The sequence below is a fragment of the Peromyscus maniculatus genome, chromosome 12 (genome assembly GCF_049852395.1).
Source record: "Peromyscus maniculatus bairdii isolate BWxNUB_F1_BW_parent chromosome 12, HU_Pman_BW_mat_3.1, whole genome shotgun sequence".
NCBI lineage: Eukaryota > Metazoa > Chordata > Mammalia > Rodentia > Cricetidae > Peromyscus > Peromyscus maniculatus.
Window position 1 is genome coordinate 26928876 of NC_134863.1, and position 22754 is coordinate 26951629.

At 50.4% G+C, this 22754-nt stretch overlaps 1 protein-coding gene across 1 annotated transcript in view; it reads left to right on the forward strand.

Moving 5' to 3' along the window:
• Positions 1-22754, forward strand: part of Sema5b (semaphorin 5B) — a 123940-nt gene that overhangs the window by 48083 nt on the left and 53103 nt on the right. The window lies entirely within an intron of this gene.

Here is a 22754-nt window from a genome sequence, read left to right on the forward strand (position 1 = left end):
GTGCCTGGAATCCCACCATGGGTTTCTGCTGGAGGAGAGATGCCCGGGAGCTCCAGAGGATAGAGAGCAGAGGTCTAGCCGTGGGCCCAAACCAACCATGGACAGACACCAAGAGATCCTTAAGTCTCTTCCGCTGACCAAAGGGGAGGAAATAATAAGAAGCTAACAATAATAAGGGCCTAATAAAGGCCCTTCGAACAATGACTCCACCCCTCCCAGCCACAGTGGGAGTTGTGGGGGCAGGGGGGGGGGCAGTGGTGCTTCCAAGCACTTTGCCTTCATTAGCTACAGGGATGGAGAGGTTGAGCACATAGGAGTTGGGTGGGGGTTCCTCCCTGAGCCTTTAGACCATGTCTGCAGCCCCCAACCCTGGGGATTGACCCTACAGGGACGGGTTTACAAGGCCACTTGGGAGAGTAGGTAGCAGGAGAGAAGGACCCTCTGGCAGTGCATGGAGGAGAGAGAGAGAGGGTGGCCTAGGACAGCCCTGCCTGTTGTTTCTTTGGTGCTTGGCACAGCAGCAGGCCAGAGTCTGAGGCTGACGAATTAATTTCCTACCAAAGCCAAACTGGAGGCGACCTTCCCTCCTTCTCTGTCCTTCCTTCTCACCCTGATGCTCCCCGTCCTTGCCTCCATAGCAAGTAACAGAAAGCCAAGAGAGCAGTCTATTGCACAGTTACCAGTGCTAGGCTAAGAGACCGGGCTGGCGACAGCGCCTGTCTGACCTCATTGTTGTCTGGGTAACACCAGGAGCCTCCAGCCTTTAGCGGTGGGTGAGGCCTGGACACCACCTCCTTACCTGGCCGACGATGGCTGTAAGAGGCAATCGCAAGCCAAATCCCACCTCTCTACACATCCAGCACAGCCCCAACGTGCAAGCTGGGTGTTCTGGAAGCCCCGGCTCCCTGTCCTTCCATGTGCTCCAGACATACCTAAAAGGTAGCCTAAACAGTTCCCTCGAGCATGGGCCAGGACTGCAGGCTTTGGCCAGCCGTGCACGGCAGGGTTCGGAGTTTCACAGGGGGCACTAAGGGAGTGGGGTTGTTCACCCCGAAGAAGAGCTCCATGGAGAAAGGGCCACAGGGACGGCAGGGCGAGTGGATGCTGTAAATGCTCGGATTTAATTTTCTTTTCATTTTTAAGTTTTGAGATATTGTTAAGACCCAAACGGAGAGCCGCCCAAAGTAGGCGGTGATGAAGCACGTACAAACTTGACCTCCCTTCACCCATGCCCAGGTCAAGTCAAGAGAGAATTCTGGCAGCCAGTTCTGGAAGTTTCTCTGAGCTCTTTTCTGTACCTTCTCCCACCCCAAGGTTGCTAGACCTCCATGTGTGTCTTTCCAGGTGGCTAGACCTCTATGTGTGTCTTTCCAGGTGGCTAGACCTCCATGTGTGTCTTTCCAGGTTGCTAGACCTCCATGTGTGTCTTTCCAGGTGGCTAGACCTCCATGTGTGTTTGCAGGTTGGTTTGTTTACCCGAATGATGTATTATATGGAGGAGGCAAGACTTAGTACCCACAGCTCAGAGCAGTACACCTACAATAGGAAGGTTCAAGTTAGACTATTAAAAAGAATTTCTAGAAATTGGTGGCCTAGAGACAGAAAGGAAAAAAAAAATGAAGAGAGACTGCCATATCCTTGAGATGACTCAGGTGTGGTTTTAATGGGAGTAAGAGGTAAAGGAAGGCCCCTCACAGATCATCCAGGACCAGGGGCTGCCTTCCAAGGATGAGCCTGGCTGTGCAGCTGAGGGGTTTGTAATTGAGTTGGGGGTGGAGACCCATGGTCACTTCATCACGCAGTAGTTCTGCCTGGCCAGCCTTAGCCCGCCTGGGTCTGGATCCCCTCCTTCTGTGGTTGGAGGCATGCTCTCACTCCCAAAACCTTTAATTCTGCTTGAGACTCTCAGAGAGAGAGTGATTCTCCAGAGAGAGAATGACCGGCTGGTGGACAGGCCTGGGATCTGAGCCCACCCCATTCCCGGGTGACCAGGGCAGCCGAACAAACGCAGTCTGGCCTCAGTCCCAATAGACACCAGGCAAGGTGCCTGGAGGAAATGGGGCAGTAGAATACGAAGAAAGTGAATGGTCTCCCCGCTTTCTTTCCATTCAGTGTGTAGTTTCCATGGGCCTCCAAGTGTGTTTATAGGCAGGAGACCTGGGGGTAGGGGGCTTTGGGGGGATCTGGGCTGCAAGGGGACAAAAAAGGCCAGGCTGGGAAGGGGAGGGAGAAGCCTAGGGCACTTGGAAAAAAAAAAAAACAAATAAAAAGTTGGCTGTTGAATGCTTTTTGCTAACCATAGTCAATTCTTAATTACCCCCGTAATGGGAGGCAGCAGCAGCAAGAATGATTCAAAGCACCAAATAATCCCAAACCATTTAAATGACATGATTTTTAAAAGAGAGGAAAGGAGATTTTCCTTCCTAATGATGTCTGGCTCAGGCTCATGTTCAATGAGGGAAGTATTAACAGCAAGCTCCCTGGGGATCAGGGCTTATTTAACATGTTTATAAATTATTTAGGGTTCACATTTCCTGATTTTGTGAACGGGTGCTGGGACGGAGGCGTTCAGGCCTCTCCAGGACTGGGTACTCCCTGGAGGAAGTCCATGAGGAGATGCAGGAGACATAGATTTGTGAGGCTAACCAGTGTTGCACTGGGGTGGAGCAAGAGGTCCCGACCTGCGCCCCCAAACCTGTGACTCGAAGGAACTGTGATCTTTGCTCTAAGGCGTCTCATGGCCCCTAGTATCTCCTGAATTAAGTGCACTCAAGGCCCCTGTGGTAGGGTCCTTGCCTCCACACCTGTCACTCCAGCCATGCTCCTGATGTCACCTGTCACACTCTACAGCTGAGACAAAGCCTGAGACCAGGTTCTGGCTTGAGTTCCCCTATCTGTTTATGTCACACCGGATCCTGGCTGCCACCCAAACCTGCCTCTTGCCGGCTTCTGCAATGTGACTTCTACAGTGTCTCCTAGCCATGGCCAGGGTCCTGTGATTTCCAGGGGATCCTCTCCCCGCTCCCGGCTCACTGCCTTCCCTACTCAGTGCTAGAGCATCCTGGCTGTGAGCCTCTCCCGGTGTGGATGATCCAGCTCTGCTGTGCAACCACTGAGGTGTTCCTGGCTCCCTCAGGCTCAGGTGCCCCCAGAGACCCCCAGACACAGGCTGTCTGTGGTGTGGGCTGTCCAGGTGTTAACTGAGAAGAATGGGAACTTCCTCTGGAAAAGGTGGTTCAGCTTGGATCCGACTCTCAGGGTTAGTCAGGCGTGGTGGTGCACACCTGCAAAATCCAGCACTTGAAAGCAGAGCATGATGGCTGCAGACTCGAGGTCAGCCTGCCTTAAAGACACAATGGTAACAATCATAGCAGCAACAGTGTAGTGACTAGTACTACCACATGGGCGAATCGTTCTAAAAGGCATTTATTTATTTAAGATTTATGAGTGTGCGTGTGCACATGTGAGCGCTTGCCTCATGTGTGGCTGCCCACAGAAGCCGGAGTGACATGGTCAGTCTTGTGTTCTGTCTATTTTACCACAAGAAAAACAAGAACGGTAATTTGGGCCGTTGCCCTGCTTCTGGGAAGAACACTGCTGGTGGGAATGATGACCTTGAAGCTATGCAGAGAAGATGGATTGCAGTTACCTAGCCCAGAATCCTGAACACTCAAGATCAGGGAAGGCATCCTTAGGCCTTGAGCACCACACCACAGTAGGTCTCTCTGGGGCTTGAGATGGGCTTTGTGTCTTGAGTCAAAGATTGAAGGTAGAAGTCACCCCTGGGGAGAAGACACAGTGGATAAACACAAGGACCGGAGTTCAGATTCCAGAACCCGTATAAAGCTGGGCACAGTAGCAAGCATCCGTAACCCCAGTGTGAGACGGGAGGCAGAGGCAGGAGAATCCCTAGAAGTTCACAGGCCCCCTAGTCTGGTATAGACAGAGGTAAACAGCAAAGAGATTCTCCCTCAAATAAGGTAGGAGGCTAGGGTGAATCCCAAGGTTTTCCTGTGACCTCCATACCCATGCATGCTGTCAATGTAAAAGAAAAAAATTCAAAGCAATAGGGCAGAGCTGGCTCCCATTAGAGACCTCTCTGGAAATCCGCCTGAAGGGCTCCATCTAACAGGATTGCAGATACCCACCACACAGCCCAGCATCCCTGACCACCCGTCATGGCCGCATCCCTTACTGCTTCCTCAGCATCCCTGAACCTGTTCCTATATTTAGCTTATACCAGCTCTGGGGGTTACAAGTTCCATATAAGTTAACTACCTGCTGCGTAAATAGCATTGGCTTTCATTTGTGCCAATGCTGCCTTTTGCTGGCTCCTGGGACTGCCCGCCCCACTTGCTCTGATTACAAGCACTTGGAAGTCCAAGCTACATGTCCCTCAGCCACAGCTTCAATGGCAGGATTCACAGTTGGGACGTCCCCCTCATGTGTCCTTCCTGAATGGAATCAAGATGGTCCCTCTTGCCCCAGAAAAGCAATCCCTTGAAGGAAGAACAGACCATACACAGAACCTGGAGAGAACCATGTTTCACAGCGTCCAGCTACCTGACTGGTCCATTTGGCGAACCCAGGGGGTGAGGCCAGAGCTTTCGGGGGGACATTCTGGACTCCTAGCCATGACTATGACTTCATTGATTTCCTCCCAAATGTGTGACCTCACATACACAGTGTACTGCCAAGCTGACACTGATATTTGGTGGCGGTGGGGGGGGGTGTTGTTTACCATATACAACAGCTGACTGACATTTCATGGTTTGGAAGGTTTTGATATCATTCCCATACTCTACCAAACCCTGATAGTTCCCACCAGTCAAAAAAAGGCTAATTTATTATTTCCTTCCCTTTTTGGGGGGAGGGGGTGTCCTTTGGTTTTTCTGCATAGCTTTGGGTGTCCTGGAACTCACTCTGTAGACCAGGCTGGCTTTGAACTCACAGAGATCCATATTGTTTCCTTCTTTAGAGGAAAAAAATATCCATCAAAACAAAATGATAGGAGGGGACGCTCTTGCCACATCTTCTAATTGACTTTTGCCCTCCACTGGTCTTCCCCTCCATCCTGTGGGTCCTTGGGATTGAACTCAGATCCTCAGACTTGGTAGCAAGCATCCTTACCTGCTGAGCCATCTCACTGGCCCCAATCGGTTGCTTTGACTCTGGTATTTCTTCTTGGTAGGCTTGTCTTACTTTGTCCTCAGAGTGACAAGGAGTCTCTGTTTGTGTCCTCAATTTATAGACCTGGGGATGTGAGTTCTGGGGCGGGGGTTAGGGGGGAAGTTGTCTGCATATACGTCTGTGCATCATGTGTGTGCAGTGCACTTGGATGTCAGAAGATGGCGATATATCCCCCTGGAACTGGAGTTGCAGGCAGCCATGAGACACCATGTGGGTGTTGGGGATTGAACTCAGGTCCTCTGGAAGAGCAACCAGCAGCCACAGCCACAGCCCCTCTATCCTCTGACCACCCGCTCTCTGAAGGCCATTTCTTGCTACTGTGCGGTCCCTTTGAGGGCAGGCTGAGGAAGGTTGGGCAGGACTGGGTGAAGAAAGTTCAGGGAGTGTTGGAGGTCACTTGGGAGCATGGCCACAGAGCATTCCAGAGCTCTGGACCCATCAGCAAGAGTCAGGGGCTGCAAGAAGGAGCCACCCGCCACCATTTCTTACTTAACTATCCCCCTTCGCTCAGCTGAACAGAGCACACATTTATTGAGCACCTACCTTCACCCTGCATCAGGTGTGGTGATATTGTGTTCCCCAAAATATCGTGCACCCTAATAAACTTATCTGGGGTCAGAGAACAGAAAAGCCACTAGACATAGAGGCCAGAAAATGGTGTCACACACTCTTTTAATCCTACCATTCCAAAGGCAGAGATCTGTCTGGATCTCTGTGAGTCCAAAGCCACACTGGAAACAGCCAGGCACGGTAACCCAAGCCTTTAATCCCAGGAAGTGAGGGCAGAAAGCAGAAAGGTATATAAGGTGTGAGGACCAGGAACTAGTCTGGTTAAGCTTTTAAGGCTTTTAGCAGCAGTTTAGCTGAGATCCATTCGGATAAGAACACAGAGGCTTCCAGTGTGAGGAAACGAGATCAGCGGAGGAATTGGCTAGGTGAGGTTAGCTGTGGCTGGTTTTGTTTCTCTGATCTTTCAGCGTTCACCCCAATACCTGGCTCCGGGCTTGTTTTTATTAATAAGGCCTTTTAAGATTTGTGCTACAATCAGGTGCTAAAGGTAACATGTCCCTGTAGGATGCTTGCTCTTCCGGCCTCTGCCCTGTGGAGGGCTTGGCAGGGATCTCACCATCCCTGGCTGATGCCTCTGTCCCCTGCTGCCCTTGATCTTTCCAAGTGATTCACAATGCTGGTGCTGGGACCTAAGCAATGGCCCAGTTTCTGGTGGAGACAGCCCCCTTCCACCCCCATGTGGTAATCGTGCAGCTGTTAAGGGTTTTGTTGTTGTTGTTTGTTTTTTTCAAAGGGTGACATAACTCTGACCCATGAACCGCAGCAATGCTTTACAAATCAAGCTATGTCGTAACAGGCTGCTGCTGCCTCGGATCGATTTTTCTTCCTTTCAGAAGGTGCTTGGGATGCGGTGTGCCCCCCCCCCCACAGCCCTGTGCCCTGCCTCCCCAGCCAGCCTGTGTGCATTCAGATGCTAGCATCCCCTTTCCCAGCTGAGCGAGCACTTCTTTTCAGGAGCAGCGGAGTGCACATGGATTCCCAAGCCATGACCTCATCAGTGTGTGAGAGGCCAAGCACGTCCACTCCATCACCCCACCAACTCACACACAAGAGTGCCTGGGGCTTGGTTTGGGGGTGGTTTTAGGGGGCTGTCCTTTGGAGTCTTGCCCTCTGCCTGTGACTCCGGCTGCTGTTGGTCTGCAAACTCACCTATGGATCCACCCCTGGGACCAGACTGTGGGCGAGTTTCCCCACTGGCCATTACCCTACCTGCCTCAGAGCCCCAGGGACACAGTCTGGCTGGAGAGGCCCTTCCTGCCTGCACTCTTACCTCCAGCGTTCCTTTGGTGAGTGCCAACTGCACAGTTTCCCAAAGAAGGCCCATGGAGCCCTCAGACTGGAACCATCTGGAGTGATGCTGAGAGTGTTAGCTGCTGGGCGCCGTGCCAGACCTGAGGCATCAGAATCGGTGGGAGGTGGGGGGCCGGGGGAAGGGATCTGCATTTTAATGAGTTCTCCCAAGTGATAACCTTGGGGTCTTCTTAATGTTGAGACGTGATGGTTGTCATTGTTAATTTTATATGTCTCCTAGGCTGGACCACCAAGGCTGGGTGTTTCGGTGTGTCTGTGAAGGTGTTTTATTTAGATGAGGTTTAACATTTAAATCCTAGGAACATGAGAGGCTACTTCGACCAGGCAGTGGTCTCCTTCACCTAGCCCTGGCTTTTCTCTGGATGGAGGGTTTCAAACCTGCTGACTGTCACAGAACAAGGCTTAATTTTAGGATCACCAGGCTTTGCAAGCACAAATATATCCTCTATCATATCCGTCCATCATCCCTCTACCCGTGCATTCATCCATTTCATTTTTGGATGCATTTCAAAATTAGCTGGATGTGGTGGTACATGCTTTGAACCCCAGCCCTTGGAAGGCAGAGGCAGGAGGATCTCTGTGAGTAGCAGGCCAGCCAAGGTTACAAAATAAAAAATAAAATAAAATAAAATAAAATAAAATAAAAAAGAAGAAAAAAAAGGATGAATTTCAGATAGTAATGATAATATTTCAGTGTAAGTATGTCTCATTCAATACTTAGAATATACTTACCACTACAAAGTTGTCATTTACCCATGACTTAAATTTTATCTGGCAGTTACAGCTCTGGCTACTTGCTCTGCAGCCTGGAATTAGAGCTTGCTTCCTGACTCAGATGGCCTTTTTCAAAAGGTTTTCTCCCGTGTGATTTCATCACATCCTTTTGTGGAAGGGATGGGGAGGCGGAGCATCATCGTCTTCATCATCACCTTCATCACCATCCCCATCCCCGTTTGCACAGCGGGAGCTGAGGCTGGGAGGCTTGTCAGAGCTTCCCAGCTGGGATCAGAGCAGCCCTGGCTGCAGTGTAACCACCTGGAGGGCTTTTAAATCACTCACATGTTTGTGTGATGTGTGTGATGTCTGCAACCTACTTTGAAATGCATCAAAAAATGAAATGGATGAATGCACGGGTAGAGGGATGATGGATGGATATGATAGAGGAAACAGCAAAGTGTGGATGATAGAATCTAGGTGTGACTGTACTATATAGCAGGCCTCACTCTGCTATCTTTTCACTGCTTTGGGGGGCTTAGAAATATTTCTAATAAAATTTTAGAAGGAAGAAAGGGGGTGGGGAGAAAACACCAAGAAGCAAAGGAATTTGTATGCATGACTCCCTTCCCATGCCAATTAAATCCTAATCTCCATAGGTCAGGCTGGGGCAGCCATATTACTTTTCAGCTAGCTGCCCAGGTGATCTGATTAAGCTCGCCACTACTCTCTGTATACCCAATGCCACTTGTAGGGTACCTTTCATCAGTGACCCCACAAATGAGAGTGAGGTTGGTTGAGGCAGATTCCGCAACCCCACATCCAGAGTTCTGGATGCAGTAGGTCTGGGTGTGGGGCTAATTTGCATTTTAAACAGTTGCCAGGGATTGCAAATGTTGGTGGTGCTAGTACCACACCACCCTTGGAAAGAGCTGCCCACCTGTGCTGGGAGCAGGTAAGCCACACGCTGCACCTGTTGGCAGAGGGAGCCAGATTCTGAGAGAGACTGGCATCTGTCAGAGCCTTGGAGGGTAGGGGTTCTCGTTGGAGGAGAGCCATTCTAGTCGGACGGCTAGATTTGTTTGTGACGGGGAGGTAGGAACAGAGGGAGATGAGGAGGCAGAAGAGGTGGTTTGTGCCAGATGGAAAGGGCCTTGCTATTCAGGGCATTCGGATTTGATGGTGTCAGCAGTGGGGAGCGGGTGGGGGATTTTTCAGCAGCCGAGTAATGTGACTGAATTGTCACTGGATTGTTGTCCTGGCAGCTCTGTGTACAATGGAATGGAGAGGAGAAGAAATGATAGATAGAAAGTGTACGGAGGAGGCTATTGTGAACGTCTGGAGTGAAAGATGAAGGGTCCACGGAGTCACAACACTAATAAGGATGATAAAATAATAGCTGACATTTATTGAGTGCTCTCTGGGTGCCAGACAGTGCTGTGTGCTTTTGCAAACATTATCTTTGCATCTTTGAAACTGCCCTGGTGTTCTCCTCCAGATGAGGAAACTAACTCAGAGAAGCGAACAGAGAGCTGGGCTAGGATTCGGGCTCAGTGTATCCTGAGTCTTCAGCACTGATCCAAGCTGAGCCTGGGAAGAGAGAGGGGTGGTGAGAATGAGGTCTCTGCATCCTTAGAGAGGCCCGGGCGCCCCGGGCTCAGGGTTGGTTAATGTCCTTCCTTTCCCTGTCCAGGCTGAGGCCTGATCTCAGAGAGGGGTGACTGACAGAGAGCATCTTCTCCATTCACCCACAATGGCAGTGGCTGTAGTCACACAGGCGGAAGCTAGAAAGGCTGCCTTCCTCCCGGCCTGGCCCAGCCGGAGCCCTCTCTTCCCCACTTCTCTTGGCCAGCACTTCCCAGGGATGCTCACACACCACACCTGCAGGCCCTCGCCTAAAGCTTCCAGGAGGATGTGACAGGGTTTCTCTTCTGGCTTCCATGTCCCTGCTTTCCTGGGGAACCAAGCAGAGGCCATTTGCAGGCCCCCTTCCTCAGGACTCTCCCACTATGGACTTTCTTCCAGCAGGTCTCTCTGAAGGCTACTCTGTCCCCAGGCTGTCCCAGCAAGGCCAAGGGGAGCTGAGGGAGCCAGAGATGCAGGCCTGCACATAGTGAGCCTGTTTGCTTTCATATAACTGAGTTTCATCAGTGTGGTGCCGAAGGGGCCTCGGCACTAACAGCCAGGTTGAAAGAGGCATTCATTAAGTACTGGGAGGGCTTTGTCAACCCTTGCCCATCTTTCTGTCTCTAAGAAGGGCTGCTTTGACACCCGGTCAGAAAGCGTTCACTGTACTTACTGCTCTTCATTCCCTTCCGCTACTTCTCGTTCCCTTGTCTGGGCTTAGAGCTCCCTACTCGGCCCGTACCAAGCCTCGTAACCTGCTGGCCTTCTAGATACTTCTACCTGAGGAGTTTGTGGGCTGGAGCTGGGTCAAGTGCACATCTATGTGTTCAGGGGTGTGTTTGGGACAGTGGTGGGGTGCAGCCCCAGACTCCCCTTCACTCAAACCTGTCTCTTACCTCTCCGTGCAGGACAGAAGGGGTCCCTTGGATAAGAGACCTGGGCTGGGAGCCGTTCCCAGAAAGGCTGCTTGCTAAGGCTGGACAATGGGCTGGACTGGGCTCTGTTCTCATTCCCGGGCTGTCCTCATGAGCCAGCCACCTGCAGCCTCCCCACTCCCAGCCTGTGGCACGTGGCATGTGTTGGAAACAGATGGGGAGGGGTGCATGGGCTCTTTCTCCCAGCTGCCCTCAGCCAACCATTTGCTCTCCAGATGGACTGGGCACTGTGGGGGTGGAAACCCATCCCCAGCCAGCCCAAAGCCTTGCCCTGATGGGTTGGGACACAATTGTGTTTTAGAAGTTCAGGAATCTAAGTGTACAGCCTCACCCCCACCCCTAGACCAGGAATTCTGCTTTGTGAAGAAAATCCCCTGGCCTCCAGGAGGAGATCTCTGCTGTGTTTTCTCTTCCACTCCCACACCTCCACCTCTCCATCCTGGGCTCCACGTTGTCTCCCTCCCCAGGACTCTGCCGCTCATGATGTTCAAGCATCGCCCAACTCCATCGCAGGTGGAAGACCCTCATAACATCTCTGCCGTTTTATTGATTGCAGCCAACGCCATCCTAACAGAAATAACATAAAGCCAAAAGAAAGAAGCTCCGTTTCACACCCTTCACAGATGACCTGGTTTCAGTTCATCCTGCTTTCTGGTCCCTGTCCATATTCCACTCACGTCCAAGTCTCTACAGACATCCATGTCCCCAACCACGTCCATGTCCATGCCCTTAGCCCCAAGTAGCTCAGATCTAATCCAATAAGTACTCTCAAAGTGAGACTTGGAGTACAGAAAGGGGACAGGAGGCCAAGGACAGACCAAAGGGTCTGGATCTATGGCCTCCAATTTCCCATCTATCAAATGGGAGCCAGGGAAACCCACCTGCAGATTTCACAGGACCCTGATGGCATGATGACTGTGAAGATGTGTGACGTCCCATGCAGATAAAGGACCTCACTGCTTGGTCACCTATCCTTTACCCACACAGCATGCCAGTCACCCTTACCATTCAGATGGAGACCCTCCCCTCAATTTCCATTGGATCCTTTGGAACTGTGGGTTAAATAAAGAGCCCAATAGCTCAATCTGTAATAGAGAGAATGCAAAACAAGGTGTGATCTAAAGACGATTTTTATTTGACTCAAACTCGGGAGTTGACTGGCCCAGGCTTTTTTTGCACACAAAACTGGGTGTAGGACCAGATTTCATGTGTCATGGATGCCAGGGGAAAGAGCAGGCATGCATCATGTGGGACAGCAGAAACCATTCATGTTACCCTTGCGTGGTGGTTTGAGTAGGAGTGGACCCCACAGACTCACAGATTTGAATGCTTGGTCATTAGGGAATGGTACTACATTAGGGAGTGAGATTGGTAGATGTGGACTTGTTGGAGGAAGTGTGTCACTAGGGGTGGGCTTTGGGGTTTCAAATGCTTAAGCCAGGCCCAGTGTCTCTGTGGACAACTCTTAAAGTTCCTCCAGCACCATGTCTGCCTGCGTGCCGCCATGCTTCCCACCAGGACGATAATGGACTAAACTTCTGAACTGTAAGCCAGCCCCAGTGAAATGCTTTCCTTTATCAGAGTTGCTGTGGTCATGGCGTCTCTTCACAGCACTAGAACACTGACTACGACACCATGGCTGTAATCTGCTCTGGTGTGGATATACCAAAAGTAAGAACACGTTCCTTCACATTCATGTGGGACCTCAGAGAATCTATTGCTGGATTCCTGGAAAGGCAGAAGAGACAAGGGTAAATCCACTCCATACTTAGAGAGGCACCATCAATGGCTGGCCTGTGTGTGGGCACCATGGACAGTGGGATCAGAGGCCTTCTGCTGTAGTAGGAGGGAAGCAGGCAATGGAAGATCTTCCGGCTAGAGAGGATGAGGGTTCTCCATCCCAGCCAGCTAGGAGTGACTGGGCCGTGGAGGAGCTATTGGGAAGCACCTGCTGGGTGTTGCTTCTATTCACAACTCTTTCATCTCTGCTGCCAGTCTGTGAGGTCTTCATCATAACTACATGATGCGGTTGCAAAGAGAAGTGAGGCACCCGGCCCAGCTAGTTCAGAGTGTCGTGAGAGGCTGGAGAGATGGCCCAGTGGTTAATAGCACTTGCGGCTCTTTTAAAGACCCTAGTTCAATTCCCAGCATCTGCCTGTAACTCCAGCTCCAGGGTATGTGATGCCCTCTTCTGGCCTCCAGGGGCACCTGCATATACCTGGCACATACACCCACAGGAACTCATACATATACAAAAAAGAAAAAATAAATAAAGTGCATGAAAGAGCACCATGGCCAGTATCGTTCCCATCAGGTCAGTGTCTCTTGACTGGTTTAGGGTGGCTGGCCTCAGGCCTCAGGGCTTCCTGCTCACAGCCATGCTTTTCCTCTCAAACCCCATCTTTCTTCTTGAAAGTTCCTTGGATGGCTTCCTGTGTAGAGGCGCACGACCACCCACACAGCGCCTGTGACACCTTTTCTGTTGGGCATTCAGAGGGAGAGACACATTCATTCATTCAACAGGCGTGGGGCTGGGGATCCCAAGATGAATAAGACAAAATTCTTGCCAGCTTTCAGCGGGCCTATTAATATCTTGGCTTCTCAGTCCATGATGGATTTGCAAAACATTTCTGATCGATTATCTTGAACAGAACATCACCGGCCACATCTTCCTTCTCAAGGCTGACTGCTTTACGAGTGTCTACACTTCCAGTCCTGAGTGGGCATGTCTTCCAGAGTCCCTTTGGCGGGCAGCAGATTCCTTTCTCTTTGCCCTGCCTTCTTCTCATTTCTCATTCAACAAATATCTCGGGGGATATGAAACATCGGGTGCTGGGTCAGCAGCCAACCAGGCAGCTCTCCTGCCCATAGAGACCCCGCAGACTGCAGACTCTTCTCCTGCTCTAATGTGGGCCCTGTGACTCAGGGATTGTTATTGGGCATGTTTTTTTTTTTCTTTTTTTTTTTCAGAGCTGAGGACCGAACCCAGGGCCTTGTGCTTGCTAGGCAAGCGCTCTACCACTGAGCTAAATCCCCAACCCCTGGGCATGGTATTTTGTGTGGCGATGCTGTCCCAAGGCTAGGCAACCTGTTTTTCTGAGATTCACAGGCCAAAGGCTAGCACTCAGGGATAGCACATCTTGCCTGAGCCTTCTCTTTAGAAGGAGGCAAAGGACTCTCCCCCAAGTCTCTCCTGGCCATCCACCCACTCATCCTGTGAGAGTGGCTGCTAATGAATGTATCTAGAAAGACCCCTAAATAGAAAGCCGTTCTGCTCAGAACCAGGAGTGGGCATTGCTTCTCTGTTGTCGAATTTGATACCTGGGAGAAGCCAAACCACCGGGGAGTTACACCGATGGCGATCTAAGTTCCATAACTGGTAAGTTCTTTGCAACTTTAGTTGAACAAGCCATGAATGTCTCTGGGCCTTGGGTCCTCTGGGGTAAAGTATGGAGCAATGGTCCCACCATGCAACGGTGCTGTGATAGTTCAATAATGTCGTGATGGTCCCTAATCCTACAGCCAGCTTCCAAAGCAGGGCCCCAGCCCACCCTGACGAGCATCACTTGGGAACTCACTCCTATCCCAGACCTGCCCAATGAGAAAACAGGAAGGGTCCCAGTGATGCGTAGACAAGAACTCCTGTGGATTCTGATGTCCACAGCAGGCAGGCACCGCCAGCCCGGAGACTGCAGAGCAGTTGACAGTGAGCCAAATCCTCCACAGATGTGTTTTGTTGGCTTCTGTCATCCGCGGGAGCGGAGGAGCAGCTGTCCCAGGGGCTGCCCTGCCTCCTGAAGAAGCACACAGTTATCGCCCTGTGCCTGCTCTGGGTTCCACCAGCTGGTCTCGCTCACTGGCCCTCCTGTCACCTTGGGCATCTATGTCTGCAGCCTGGGCTCCATGTCAGGGCCCCAGGTGATCCATCCCCAGGCAAGGAGAAGCTCTGTGTCTGCTGGTCCCGACACAGAGCCACAGGAAACAGGAACAGGGTGGACAGCTTCCAACAACCAGGTCCTCCAGTTTCCCTTCAGTATTTTGTTTGAAGTGTTGTGAAATCCCAGCCCATCACACACACACCCACATTCAACTCTAAGTCCAAAAATACCCTCCCTAGCCAAACAGAGATGATTTTTTTTTTTTTTTACATTCCCGCTACCTCGGATTATCTGCCTCGCTGATCTCGGCCACCCCCGCCGCTGGCACAACTAATGAGCAGTGACGGTCCCTGTGTTGGCAATGGTGAAGGAGCAGAAGAGGCTGAGGACTCCAGAGCTCACAGTAGTGAGCCGCTCAACAGGGTGCCAGGGACTCTGAAGGACCTGGGGACTGTGATGTCTGAGAGGCCAGACGGGATGGGAGCTGCCTGTGGTCTCATTGGAGAAGCTAGAATAGTGAAGCCTGATGAAAGGCCCCCGGCGGCAGCAGGAATTCTGACTGGGTGAACAACGTGAGTCCAGATGCCGGCATGGGATAAGACATGATGGCAACGGCAGGACTCTGGGTCGAGGGAATGGAGCTCAGCTGGGCCCAGCCCGGGATCCCAGAGGAGGGAGACACCTGAGCACCAAGCGGCTCCTCTCCAGTCCTCCAGGCTGGAAAGAGCCCTGGCCTTCCCTGCCTTCGCTCCCTGGGGAGAGCCTGTGAAGAGCCTCCCTGAGAACAAGCAGGGAGCAGAAGAAGCCTAGACCTTGCATCCAACAAAGCCTCACTTCGACACTGCCTGTATGAGCCCTGGCAGCCACCCAGCTGCTCTGAGCCTCGGTTCCCCCCTCATCTTTAGAAACCACACACACACACACACACACACACACACACACACACACACACACACACACGCAAAAAAAAAAAAAAAAAAACCCAGAAAAACAAAAACAACTTTTTTTTTTTTTTTGAGACAGGGTTTCTCTGCTTAGCCCTGGAACTCTCTCTGTAGACCAGGCTGTCCTCAAACTCAGGGATCCACTTGCCTCTGACTCCTTAGTGCTGGGATTAAAGGCGTGCGCCATCACACCTGGCTAGAAAAATCCAATTTATTGGCACATGGAAAGAATAAAGAGAGGTCCTATTTGCAGACCAATTACCACATCATCATCCCCAGAACAAAGGACACAATAAAACCCAGATGTAATTATAGTTTTTAGGGAGCACAAACTGCGTATTTTTGTCAGAAGACCTAGTATCTGGGATTTGATGAATCAAGGATCACTGGTGAGGAAAAATGGAATTAAATATAAGCATTAATTAGGGCCAGAGGGTCATAGAATGATCCAAAGAACGGTTCCCCTGGGAACCTATAATCCCGGGTAGATGGAAGACTGAAAGACGGGAGGATTGTAACTTCAAGGTCAGGCTGTGCAACTTTGTGAGACCCTGTCTCTAAATAGAAAGTTTAAAAAACAAAAAACAAAAAAACTCCACAGACTTTTGGGTGTAGCTCAGAGTCAAGAGCAATTACTTAGCGTATGTAAGGTGCTAGGGTCATCCCTAGTGTGTCTCTCTCTCTCTCTCTCTCTCTCTCTCTCTCTCTCTCTCTCTCTCTCTCACACACACACACACACACACCACACACACACACACACACACACACACACACACACACACACACACACACACACAGCACGGTTTCCCTAAAAGACCCACTAAGACACATAGCATTCTTTAGGGTCCTTCATAAATGTTCCAATAGCAGAGAAACAAGGCTGCTTTGAGAGTAGTGGGTGCCACACACCACTGAGGTCACCCAAGTGTGGCTGCAGTGAGGTGGTCCTTCCTTCCTTAATCCAGCTACTTTGGATAGAAGGAAGAGCTGTCTTACCTGGAGGAAGGACGGAATGACCTCAGATCATGCCCACACAAAGCATATTGTAGGAAGATGCACACAGTAGGGAGATCAGAACTGAACTGAGGTCCCCTGCCCTTACCAAGAAGTGCATTTCCATCTGTGTCAGGGGTTAGGGTGGGCTTCATTGCAACAGACAGCCTCTCCTTCCACTTTACAATCTAAGAGGCACAGCAATCGGGGTGGGGCCCTCTTATCACACCCCACTGCTAGGAAAAGGACCACCTTCCCTTTTCTGCCTCAAGTTCACGTCCCTGGAGCAACCAAACCCTGCTGTGGATATCACTCTATATAAATAAAACACTGATGGCCAGTGACCAGGCAGGAAGTATAGGCGGGACAAAGAGAGAGGAGAATTGGGGAAACAGGTAGAAGGAGGGAGAGACACTGCAGCCACCGCCAGGACAAGCAGCATGTAAAGACTCCGGTAAGCCACCAGCCATATGACAAGGTATAGATTTATAAAAATGGGTTAATTTAAGATAAAAAAAAAAACAGTTAGCAAGAAGCCTGCCACGGCGATACAGTTTATAAGTATTATAAGTGTCTGAGTGATTATTTTATATGTGGATTGTGGGACTGTAGGGCTTGGTGGAAGCTGGAGAGAAGCTCTCCAGCAACAAAACCCTATAAAATGGGCCCTGGGCGAGAGATTAATGCTCATGCCTGACTCTTTCCAACTGTGTAAATGGTTTAGAGGAGAACAGAGCAGGACCACCACGATCAGAGTTATAATGAGTAGGGAGAGGCACGGATGAAGCCAAAGGAAACTGGAGAGGGCTGCTGCCTTCCTTCCTAAGGCCCTGTCTACGTTAATGCTTGGGAGTCTATGAACCTTGATGTTGCTGGGGCTGGTCTGGGTGATCTGGCAACTCGGAGACCAATTGATTTGGCATTTTCAGCTTTCTGGAGAAATGTTTCTACACCTTGGAGAGGATCTGTAGTTTCCCTGGAGAGAAGGGATTCGGAAGGGCAAGAGTGCAGGACGGATGCTTGGCGATGGGATGGGTGCCTGGACCAGGGATGGAAGCTAGCCTCAGCACCAGCCTTTCTCACATTTCTGAGTGTGGTTTAGAGGCCATCAGTGAGGTGACTGGGAGGGAGAAATATTCATTTTTTTTTTTCATCACATGGCAATCCACGGGATCATATACTCAAAAGTGAATAATTGCTGAGATAAATCTTCCTACACAAACCATGTTTAAACACTTTGGTTGTATTGTCTTATTATAATAAACATCTTTAATTGAACTTCACGCTGACTTGATTCTCATAATGGTACATGAAATACAGCTTATTGTGGCTTCTATTCAAAATGGTCACTCATAGTGGTGGAGCGTTTGCAGTTCACCTAGTTCAAGTCATCCACGGCTAGCAGTAAACTTTCAGACAGTACTCCTGACATCCGGGGGGCCACTATATTTAGGGGAGCTACTCTGTTATCCGTCTTTCAATATTCATTCTAAATGTGAATCTCAAATGAAGATATTTCTCATTTGTCTTTGGTGCTGGTGCTGGGAGCTTAAAAAGGATGTTGCTATCTATCTCAGTGGGCTTGGAATCCAACCACAGAGCCAGATTTGGAGTAAGTGGGGAGGTCTGATTAAGTACCAGTTTAAAAGGTAGATGAGCGTCTTTGGGACTTGGAGGGGGAGCGGGGGAGGGGAGACTTCTACAGGGAAGACAGTCCAGGTTGGCCTTCTTGGAAGAATGGATCTGGAATCAGCTGGAGTCGGGCTAGCTGCTAGGGCCCTTCTTGCCAGCTGGTTGTGATTGGGGCAGCCGTGCCAAGAAGTGGTACATCCATCCATTCATGAATTCAGTTACAGAGAAACCCACGCTGGCTGAACTCCCTCTCCATGGCTGGCTCTGTACTTTGCTCTTGGGAGACAGAGAGGAGAGGGCTCCTCAGAATTCCCATCCAAGGCAGACATGGCTCTCATTAATGTCGTCTACTCTTGTTCCTAAACCCAAGGCTTAGGCAGTCCAGGGTAGGAATACAAGATGCCTGCTAGTGACTTCACCCTTATTAAATGATGCTCGCTTAGCTTTATGGAGAGAGGGGGTTTTAGGGGATGGAGTGTACTGCTTAGGAATGCTTTGGGCTTCCACTAATAGGAAAACACCCACAATAACTTTAAATACAGGGATTTAAAAATCCCTCACAGGAGGTTGTCTTTGCTCAGTGGCTGATCAGTACCAGAATATTCCGTTACCTGCTCAGTTTTTCTCCTGCCTTATCTCAGTTAAACCCTGGCTGCTGTATCTCAGCCACCACACTCATGTGCTCCACAGAGAGGGTAGAGGCAGGAAAGAGGCCGACGCCCACTTCCTTTCCTCTTCTTAAGTTCAGCATTTCCCCAGGATCTGTAGCAGGCTTCTACTTAGACTCCCCTGGTCAGATTCATGCCCCTCACTGAAAGGCATGCATCTCATCTGGGCTAGGAACATCGCCACTCTGTGTAATGAAGGGCACAAGATGTTGGGGGGTGGGGAGTAAACATCAGGCCAAAGTGTTCTTCAAGCAGTGAGGTCAACTGTGTGTGTGTGTGTGTGTGTGTGTGTGTGTGTGTGTGTGTGTGTGGTAGGTGTGTGTGTGTTTGGTAGGTATGTGTGTGTGTGTATGTGTATGTGTATGAATGTGTGTGTGTGTGTGTGTGTGTGTTTGGTAGGTGTGTGTGTGTGTGTTTGGTAGGTATGTGTGTGTGTGTGTGTATGTGTGTGTGTGTTTGGTAGGTGTGTGTGTGTGTGTGTGTATGTGTGTGAGTTTGGTAGGTGTGTGTGTGTGTGTGTGTGTGTGTGTGTGTGTTTGGTAGGTGTGTGTGTGTGTGTGTGTGTGTGTATGAATGTGTGGGATATCTGGTATCCTAGGAGGCCAGGAGCACTGGATTCTCCTTGGAGCTGGAGTTTCAGGATGTTGTGAGCCACCTGACCTGGGTGCTATGAACAAAACTTGGGTCTTCTGCAAGAGTACTACATGCTCTTAACAACTGAGCCTTTTCTCTGGCTCCTCTCCTGGGTTCCGAAGATAGTATTTACACTTGACTTTTCCTTGGCCGCTAGAGGGTCGGAGACTTCGTGTTGGGTCCTAAACACTGAGCTTATGCCTCCCCCCCACCCAGGTCCTGTCCAGGTCATCTGGAGACTGCTGTATTTAGGGAGCTCCTTTCTGAGTCAGTGTGTGTGGCTTTGGGCTGTGAGGTCCCTCCCGGCCATAGAAACAGAACATAAGCCTGTTTCTTCCTCATTTGTTATCACACGCTACAGAGCTCTGAGGCTGCCCTCTGACTTTCAGCACTCAGGGACTAAACCCAAGCCCCTTCCGTTCCCTCTCCAACTCAGCCAGGAGCTCGCTTTCCTGTTCTCTGTTCAGCTTCACCCACCACAGAGGCCCTCTGGGAAAGTTAAAGGGAAAATGATTGAAGGCAGAGAGGGTGTTAATTAAACACCAGATGTTTAACTCTGTTAATTAATGGCTCTGTCACCCTGAATGGCACCAGCCTTCTTCCCTCCGTCTCGCTCACCCTCGTGGCTCTGACCACCTCTGGAGTCAGAGTCTAAAGCTGAAGAGCTCATGCTGTCCAGTGAGGCCTGAGGACAGCAGGGGACTATGAGACCAGGAGAGAAATGTCAGACATACTGGTATACCTGAGTGACATACTGGTATACCTGAATGACAGAGTAGAAAAGCCCAGAGGTGACAGACATGTTTTGTTTGCAAATATAGACATGTCAAAAAAAAAAATACAAGTTGTCGGCATCATTTAAACACAAGGGAATTGAACATACATCCAGATGTGTAGATTTTCTTTAAGATGGATAAATCTGGACCAGCATCCTCAAGGCAACAAGCGGCTGACAGAAAAGGGCTGGAAGGCAGATGTCTGCCCCACCCCATCCACTCTGCCAGGCCTACAAACATCTCAGGTGGAATCTGCCGTCAAAGTTCAAGACCTAGACTTGACAATGGATTCCATGTGGTCGATCCAGGAGAGGGGGATCTGGGGATGCTGGGATAGGAGGCAACAGGTCTGGAAGGATTGCAGGAGCGTCGTTATACAGCTGGTGAACAGTCCGTCTGCTGCTAACACCAGCACGGCAGGAGCTGGTTAAGGAGAAAGATGGAGGTACTGGGTGATAGCGAGAGAGCCTGGAGGTTTAGGGAGCTGACGCCCTTCGGGGAGGGCCGGAGAGCACCCAGGAGCAGCCATAGTGATGGAAGAGGGAATTCAGACTCCAACCTCGAGAGATGTTAGAACTGGCTCTCCAGTGAGACAGAAAACCAGCCACCATGTCTTGGTGCCTTTTCCTCTTTCAGACCTTATGACTAACAACTTCAGAACCAAAGGCTTTAGCCCAAACGGAAGTGTTGACGGCACTGCAGAATCTGCAGGTAGGCGATGGCTGAGTAGTCTCTGTCCAGCCTCCATGAGTCTGTGAGAAGGGTGCAGCTACAGTCTCTGACAGTCTCTGAAAAGCTTTCTCCTCCGTAGAGGATGTCCCCGGGCCAGCCCCGGACTCGTCACCTCCCTGGAGTGGTTTTACGCGTGTGAAATGAGGGTCAGCTGGCCATGAGGATTAACCAGCATGACTTTAGTGGCTGGGCACAGAGCGGAGGAGTCTGAGCCCGTCTTCCCTACTCGGTGGCTCTTTCCATCTGCTGGTGTCACCCGCAGCACAGAAGGCAATCGGCAGATGTGCCTGGTCTCACTTCATTTCCATAGATTTACAAGCCTCCCTGTATGTGTTGCTGAGAAATCGGGTGTAAATCCTATTTTAAGACTATAGACAAGCTTGTTACTTGAAGAACGCTTAGGAAAGTCCTTTGGGGGAAGTGAATAGCAATCATCCTTTCTGTAACTCTTGTGACAGTGTTCATGAATTTTCTGTGACAATGCATTTCACCTACGCTGTCCCTCTCATAGCCTCCTGTTTGCATCTTGTGGACATCCTCTTCCTCACGGACAGACGTCGTTGCCCTGGCCTGAGCTTCTCGCTTCTGCATTTGTGGTCCTCTCTCTCCCCTGCTCTTTGCTCCACACCCGTGGTCCCCAACTGTCCCCTCCACAGTAGCTTTTCTCACCTGACCCTGGAGCTCTGGCTTACAGGTGACATTTACTGGCAACTCCTCCTCTGTCCTAGAAGTCAGGACAGATGACTCACTGGGTACCAGGAATGTGATGGCTGGGTGGGAATACCTGTGGGGGGTGTGGCAGGCAGATTCATGGCCATCTAAGGGGTCCCTGACTCGATCTCAGGAACCAATGAGGTATCACTTTACCTAGCAAACAGGAACTAAGAGTTAAAGCTTGGAGGTGAGGCTGGGATTTCCCTGGCGGGATAATCTCATGAGTCCTTGGAAGCAGAGGACCTTTCCAGGCTATGACTCAGAGGGGTAGTAACCGTGGAAGAATGGGAAGGGAGATAGGAAGTTCCTGGCTTTGAAGCTGGAGAGTGGGTAGCTCCTGGGGGCTGGAAAAGGCATGAGACTAGATTCCCTCCTCCACTCCAGCCTCCAGATCAGGCTACAGCTGGATTCAAGCCCTGTGAGACCCAAGATGGGCTCTAACCCGTAAAACTACAAGATACTAAGTTCCCAATTCTGTGATGATTCGTTATAGTGGCCACGGGGAAGGAATCTGTTGGGCAGTTGGTCTCCAACCACGGCCATGGTCGGGATGGATTTGCAAAATCCTCCCCTGCTTTGCCTCTCGGCTTCACTCCATCTCCTATTGTCCCGACCAGATGGCTGAATTGTGATGGGCAGTGGGGAGACTAGCTTCATTCAGCCAGGGTGAGTGTACCCCAGGAGAGGAAGAGGGGTGGACAGTAGGTGCCAGACCGAGGGGTGAGCAGAGAAAGGAACCTGCTGTCCAGAGGGGAGATCATCTACAAGCCTCCAGGAATCTCAGGCCAGCGCATTTTAGGAACCACAATCTTTTTTAATTAAAAAAATAATATTATATTATTTCATGTGCATGGGTATTTTGCCTGCATGATGTCTGTGCGCCAAGTGCATATCTGTGCACCAAGTACATGCCCGGTACCCATGGAGGCCAGAAAGGCATCAGACTCCCTTGAACTGAAGTTACAGATGGTCGTGAGCTGACCTGTAGGTGCTAGGAATTGAACCTGGGTCCCCTGGAAGAGCAGCCAGTGCTTTTAACTACTGAGCCATTCCCTCCAGAGCCAGGAGCTAATACTTTTAAGAAATTGTAGTAATACGTATAGAACATAAAATGTATTATCTTAACCATTTTTAAGCATAGGGCTCCATGGTATTAATGCCAATCATGTGGCTGTGCCCCCGCCCTCACCACCATCCAGCTCCAGCTTACAGCACCAACAGTTCTCCTTTTCTCTCGGCCCTCGGCGGCCACCTTTCTTCTTCCTGGTTCCATGAATTTGACGGTTCTAGGAACCTCATGTAAGTGGAGTCATGCGATGTCTGTCTTTCTATCTCAAGCTTATTTCACTTAGCGTCATGTCTCAAGGCTCATTCATGTTCACGCACTTCATTCAGCACTTTCTTTCTTTTTAAGGCTGAAGACTATCCCCGTTTGTAT